Consider the following 6,992-nt stretch of genomic DNA (forward strand, 5'->3'; position numbering starts at 1 on the left):
CTCTCTCTCTCTCTCTCTCTTTCTCTCTCTCTCTTCTTTTGTTTTTTTTTGTTTTTTGTTTTTTTGGAGGGGATCTGGGAAAGATCTGAGATGTAAGAGGGGAAACCATAATCAAAAGGTACTGCGTGAAAAGTTATTTTCAATAAACAAGATTTGTGACCCATGCAATTTCTGTCACAGTCATTCAAATCTGCTATCATAATGTAAACATAGACATCGATAGTGGATTATATAAATGAGTTTGATTCAATAAAGCCTTACTTTTTAAAAATTTTTTTGTGTGGTGTATGCATGTATATGTATTGCATGTATGTGTGTACATGGTGCATGCATGTCTGTTCTTGTTGAAGCCAGTCCACAGATGTCAGTGTTGGGTGTCCCCTCTATCATCTTCCATCTTCCATCTTACACAAGGTCTCACTGAACCTTGAACTCAGTTAACCGAATAAGCATGGCAAGCTAGTCAGCAAGTCCCAGGGGTCTTCCTGTTGCTGCTTTCCCACCACAGCTGGCTTTCTATGCAGTTACTGGGATCTACACATAGGTCCCTATGCTTGCAAGGCAAGCTCATCATTGACTCTACTATTGCCTCAGTCTTCAATAAAGCTTTACTCAGAAATATAAGTGTTGGGCTAAATACGGACTGTGAGGTCCATAAGGCAGAGATTCTCTTCTTTGGTGTTTCTTTCTTTTCTTCTTCCTTCCTTCCTTCCTTTTTTTTTTTTGTTATCTTGAGAAGCAGGGTACAATAGTAGTTTAGGGGAAAAATTAGCCTTAAGGACTGTGTATGTGTGTGCACTGCGTGTGGGCAGTGCACATGTGGAGACAAGAGGTCAAGGTTGGGTGTCTTCTCTCATTCACCCACCTTAAAGTCTGATTTTGAGACAAGAGTCTCTCACTGGACCTAGAGCTTGCTGTTTGGGCTAGACTGACTGGCTAGAGAGCTCTCCGGATCCTCCTAGCTCTGCACCCCTCCCTCAGTGCTGCAGTTACAGATGTGTACACCAGGGCCTTCCTTTTTTTGTGAGTGCAGGGAAACTGAACTTAGGTCCTCATGCTTGCACAGTGAGCTCTTTACCCACTGAGCCATCTTTCCAGCTTGGTTTAGGAAAAAGTTTCAGTTTATTCTTTGCCTTTGAAAGTTTAATCATTTTTGTCTATAAATAAATGGGCAGTTGACATATTAACAGGAAAACATGACAAGTTTGTTAATGTGTAAAACTATGAAAGCTGTATACAAAGCTCAAGACTCAAGGCTAGACAGTTGAAGTTTATACAGTGGCAGACAAAGGGCCTGGACAGGGATTTATTGGGGGAAGGAATGGATGCAAACTGTAGAAGATCAAAGCGAGGAGGAGTATAGCATGTGCTGTCTGCTGTCCTGTTCTTGCTGCCCATGGTCATCCTTACTTGGGCAGATGGCTCACTCTGGTCTTTTTTTTTTTTTCCTGCAAAAGGATCCTTCCAGGCAGAAAGGAAGACGTCTGATAGAACAGCCTAACCCTTCCCTGGCTGCTTCCTTCATGAACGCTGCCTTCCTGAATAGATGTATAGTTCTTTTATGGAGGGAGACTTTCACAGCCATTTCTGTGGTCTGTGCTTTCTATGAGCCACCAACTCAAACCATGCCAAAGAAATACGTTTGAAGAGAGACATGATTCAACATGATTGACATCTTCCACATGATTAAGATTGTGGACTTGGCTTGTGAGTCTATCCTGTCCCACTGATTCCCCGATGGAGACTATGAATCTTTTCCTTAATTAATGTGATAATGACAGTGTCTAGCTGATAGATTGCTTATGGGAATCCAGTGTGATAACGTTCTTAGAACACCTTGGTCAGTCCATAAGAAACACATAGCTAATGTGGCTGTTACTAATTTGGTCACCTATACTTAGTCCAGTGGCTGGTGCAGTGAAGAGATTTAGTAAATCTGTCATGTTCCTGACATCCAAGAGGCAAAACATTTTGTGGGATGCCTTGTGAGTGAGGAAACTGTACCATCTCCCAAAGTTACATGGACAACTTCTAGATTTCCAAGCTTTCTTTCTGAGGCCATCAAAAGTTTTTTTGAACACTTTAAATGATATATAGGCTGTCCATTCTTTGCTGGGCATTTTTTTTTATAGTAATGTTACTATCTGTAGTCTTCTAACTCTGAAAACTACCTTCCTTAAGAGAAATAGATAGAAAAAAAAATTCCTTTAATTCCTAGGCGTCCCTGCCCACCTGTTCGTTCCTCCCTACTTCAGTGGCCTCAGCATCAGCCCTTTCCAAGATTGAACATAGCTGTTGTGACAGGCAAGTTGGATAAAGCCCGTGAGAAGGCAGAAAGACCAGGAGAACAGAGAGGTGGACAGCCCATGAGTGGGGATAGTACATCCTAAATTGAAGACACAGAGTCTATCTATCTCTTCTGCCTTCCAGATGGCCTGGACTGGAAGATCCAGCATGAAAAGGCTTCCCCATTCAAAAAGACATTAAGGATGTGTTTCACACCCTATTTAGCTTCCCAGGCTCACCAGCTTCACACCTGAGTAAGTACTGATGAGCTTCTCCCTGCCATCATCAGTTACTGGCTGCTCCATCACATTCTTCTGCCTTCTTCCCTGCTGCCAGGGCTGGAGGGTGGTTCAGAAGGCCAGGAGGACAATCTCTGTCCTTCCTCTCCTGAACTGGAATTTCCTAGGCCTGGGAAGACTAGGGAAACCTCAGACAGTTGACAGGGAAAGACTGTGGGATGGACAGAAGAAAGCCAAGAGCTGGGGTTTGCTGGGCAGTAGAATCTACTTCTTTGGGAAAGGAGTGGTAAGACTGCAGAGCTGTAGGAAGGGCTTGGGAGAGTTCAGGATGGACACTGTTAAGAAGAGTCTGTATGAGGACCAGGTTTGACTGCCAATAGTTGGCTCTTATGGGGTAGCTTCCTCCAACTCAGCGAAGAAGCTGGCCAGCAGACATTAGGCCACATTCACCCCGAGAGATGTGGAAAAAGACCTTTAACCTTCACTTCAGCCCCATACCAGCTTCTCCAGGGCTCTCTGTTAGTAAGGTACTGTGTCCTCTTTCATGGATGGGAGCTGATCTATTGCCCCTATTCTCTCAAGAGCACCAGAGGTGAGAGGCTGGGATTTGTGAAACAGCAGGGAGTTTGGTCTCAAGTAGTGGTGGTTTCTATAAACCAACTTAATTTGGTTGGGCTGGAGAATGGTTGGTTCCTCTCTCCTGACAGCCAGCCAAATAACTCCTGGATGGATTTCTCTTATGACCCAAGTCCATCTGCTCACTGCTTAAAAGCCAATACCTAAGAGCTGATGGTTGATGGGAAGGGAACCAGATTTATTTAAGGACTGGCACCTGAGACGGTGGGGAAGCTGTTGTCACCATTCGGCAAAGTCCATTTTAGGAAACCAGGTACAGAAAGCTTTCTATAGGGCAGGAAAGGAGAAGCAGAGCTGGCAGTATGTGTAATATGTGGAGTCTTTAACATCCAGGGCCTGTGACACCTTTTACATTTTACCTCTGGATAGAGCATTGCAATTAGCCTTGACTTCTGGGGCTAGTTTCAATAATTCTTTCATAATATTTTTTCTTGCAGTCTTGGGAGTTGAATCCAGGACTTTGCATATACTAAGCAATGTCCTTTCAGATTGAACCATGTCTCCAGTACTAGTTACCGCAGTTCTTTCTTTTAAAAATTAGATTCTTTTAATTGTATGTAGATGAGTGTTTTGCCTGTATATACGCATGTGCACAAATGTTGCAAGGCAAGCCCATCGGAGACTACCACATGGACACTGGTAAGCCGAACAGAAAGTCTATATTGCTGGCTTGCCACTGCACTGGGAACTTCCCCATATCACGCAGCCCTGAGCCTTATAGCCCTCTGTCTTTGGCGCACAAAACCTAAATCTTTTTTTTTTTTTCAAGTTTAGGACGTAAACCTTTATTTTTAGTCACCACATTCATTACAGAAACTTTAGCAATTTTTGTATTATTTCGAAACGTAATATGTCTGTGCAATATATTAAACATTTTAAAAGAATAAGAGGAAGCAAAACCTCTTAAAAACTGTCAATTTGAAAACATAATTTTCAAAAATGTTCAGAAAAGAGGGAGGCTGAAAAGATTGCTCAGCAGTTTATGGTTCTTGCTGCTCTTCAGAATACCTGCCTTCAAATTCCAGCATTCAAATTGTGGCTTACTTCCAGCCGTAAGTCCCAGATCAAAAGATTCAGACATCCTCTTATAGTACAGTCAAAACTTACATCTTGATTGTCACACTTCAGTTAACAAGAAACAGAACATAGAAGGTAAGTGCAAGGTTAGTACTTTTAGGGACTTTGCTGGAACTATGGGCTAGATCTTTGTTCCCGTTTTGGCAGGTGTTGGGGCCTCCGTCCTAAGGTTTAATATTAAAATGGTACCTCTGTCATGGTGTCAGTTGTGCTAAGGTCTAGGGCTTGTTACATCACATGTGTGCCTGGTGCCTGTGGAAGCCAGAAGAGGGTGTGGTGTCCCATGGAACTAGAGTTACAGATGGTAGTGAGCCACTGTATGGGGGACCGGAAGTCAAACCTAGGTCCTCTATAAGAGCAACAAGAGCCATTAGATACTGAACTAGCTTTCCAGCCTCTTTAAACAAGCACACTACTTTTCTGCAAGTTTAACCTGACATCAGTTTCCATCCTTTGAGTTAGCTGATGCTCAGAACTGGAATGGGGGTGGGGTGGGAGGGATTGCTACACATTCTGGTATTTTCTGAGGGAATGAGATGTTCTATTTTTTTCTCAACTAAAGAAAGATTTTAGCAATGCCTTAATCATTCAGTTGTGATTTTTCCTTAAGAACTTAGAATGTTAGGCAAAAGGGAGGAAAATAGAGTGTCATTGTGAGAAGGGGTCCTCACTGTTGTACTTCTTGGCAGAGTCCTCTTAAATTTTATAATGTTGGTGCCTCATTTGTTTTATCCAGGTCCCAGTTGTCTTTGTGGACCACCACAGCCTAATGTAACACACCCACTGGGTGGAACCTTGGGGGCAGAGGAGAGCTCTGGGAAGAGAGCAGCTCTGGGAAGACTAAGCAGGAGGAGGGTAGACTGTGTGTTCTGTTTGGTTTGGGGCTACGAGGTATGACCATCAGGGCTAGATTACCTTTCTAAGCGATTTCATTTTTTTTCTACTAATCTCAAAAGAGCAAGAGACTGGCCAGGAAATGGCCTATGGGACTTTGAGGATATGGACTGTGAATTTGGAACAATTTGGGACATTTTCATTAAAGGAGAATGGCTTACACTTTAATCTTTGGTCCACTGCCAGGCTCTCTTTTAGTAACTCAACTCTTTTATTTATTTATTTTTCCCTTTTCTCCCCACCCTGCTCTTCTAACATGCTCACCAAACTTGACATCAGGAATGAGCCTTGAGAAGTTTGTAAGTACCCAGAGATAGTATGTAAAATCACGTATGATGTGTGTATGTGAATTTTATGTTTTGGTTAGATTCTCAAAGAGTCCATTGGCCCCAAAGGTGTGACCATTTGCCTATTGGAGCCGAAAGTTGTTCTGGGGGACATTTGGCTGCTGGTGGTGGGATTCCCATCTAAGGCTAGAGCTTTGTTTCTGGGGAGGGGTGGGACTGAGGGCAGGAGCCTGGAGACTTTCAGAGTAGAGAATTTTAGAGGCCTTCCCTACACATTCATTATTTTCTCCCTTTGTATCTTTGCTACTATCGGGACTCAGAGAATCCTGCCCTGAAAATAGGGCATTTCTTAGGATGCTGAGCAATCTGATCTAAAGAGAATTAAAAGACCCTAAAAACATCCTTCTTCCTCTGGCCCCAAGATAGGGAGAGACCTGGGAGTTTCCCAATCTGCACTGAGAGAGAATACCTTCCTCCCCACTTCAGGCGTCTGTCCCTGCAAAGGAGGGCAGGGAGCTCAACTACTCCAGACAGACTTCCCTCTAAGTCCCCTGGGTTCATTCAAACTCCAGAGATCATCTCGGGGACTACTCACTTCCCACTAAGAGTCATTTTCAAGCTCTCAAAGTTCTCTACACTCCAATTTCCTGCTTTCCCTATAGAAGAAGGAGTATCTAAGTTTTTAAATAAAAAGGTAATTATAGTTCTGTGACTTCTGCTGCGGTTTCCCTCTTTTGCATATTATTAACCTTGAATGATTTTTCTTCTTCTCAATCTTTGTCAGTTTATTTCAATGAACCTTCAGAGGATAGATCTGTGAACTTCACTTCCATATACTAAAAAGGAAAAATAAAACAAACAAAACAAAACATTAAAAGCAAAGCAGCCAACCTCAAGTGATGGAGCAGGCAGTTCACCGACTAGGAGAAAATATTTGCAGAAGACATCTGATGAAGAACAGTTGCTAACATATACAAAGAGCTCTTAAAATCCAACAATCAAGAAATGAACAGATTAAAAATAGATTAGGGGGGCTGGAGAGATGGCTCAACATGTAAGAGCACCAACTGCTCTTCTGAAGGTCCTGAGTTCAAATCCCAGCAACCACATGGTGGCTCACAACCATCTGTAATGAGATCTGACGCCCTCTTCTGGAGTGTCTGAAGACAGCTAGTGTACTTACATGTAATAAATAAATAAATCTAAAAAGTTAAAAAAATAGATTAAGGATCTGAATAGAAGTGTCATCAAACATCCTGATACCAAATAAGCATGTAGAAAACTGCTCAACCTTATATATCAATAGAGAATTCAAATTAAAGCAAGGTGAATCACATACTTATTAAAATGGCTCAAACACACAGACAGTACCAAATGGAGGTGAGGCTGTGGAGCATCAGGAGTACTTCTGCACCACTGAAGGACGCACAGATTTGCAACATGACATATCAGTTTTGGTGGTATAATCCAGTCATGGCATCTCCTTGCCTTTACCCAAATTAATTGAGAATGTATGTCCACACAAAGAGTGGTGAGGTGATAATAGCTTTATTTGTAATTGCCCAAACTTGGA

General features: G+C 42.5%; 1 long non-coding RNA gene across 1 annotated transcript in view; it reads left to right on the plus strand.

Annotated features, from left to right (window-relative positions):
- LOC116093563 overlaps positions 1–6,544 on the plus strand; it is a 9,897-nt gene extending 3,353 nt beyond the window's left edge. The window contains exons 2-5 of the long non-coding RNA XR_004119744.1: positions 1,458–1,707; positions 2,431–2,540; positions 5,412–5,431; positions 6,204–6,544. This is a non-coding gene — a long non-coding RNA (uncharacterized LOC116093563). The remainder of the gene's footprint in view (positions 1–1,457; positions 1,708–2,430; positions 2,541–5,411; positions 5,432–6,203) is intronic.
- Positions 6,545–6,992: the final 448 nt, after the last annotated feature.

The sequence above is a fragment of the Mastomys coucha genome, unplaced genomic scaffold, assembly GCF_008632895.1.
Source record: "Mastomys coucha isolate ucsf_1 unplaced genomic scaffold, UCSF_Mcou_1 pScaffold16, whole genome shotgun sequence".
NCBI classification, from domain to species: Eukaryota; Metazoa; Chordata; class Mammalia; order Rodentia; family Muridae; genus Mastomys; species Mastomys coucha.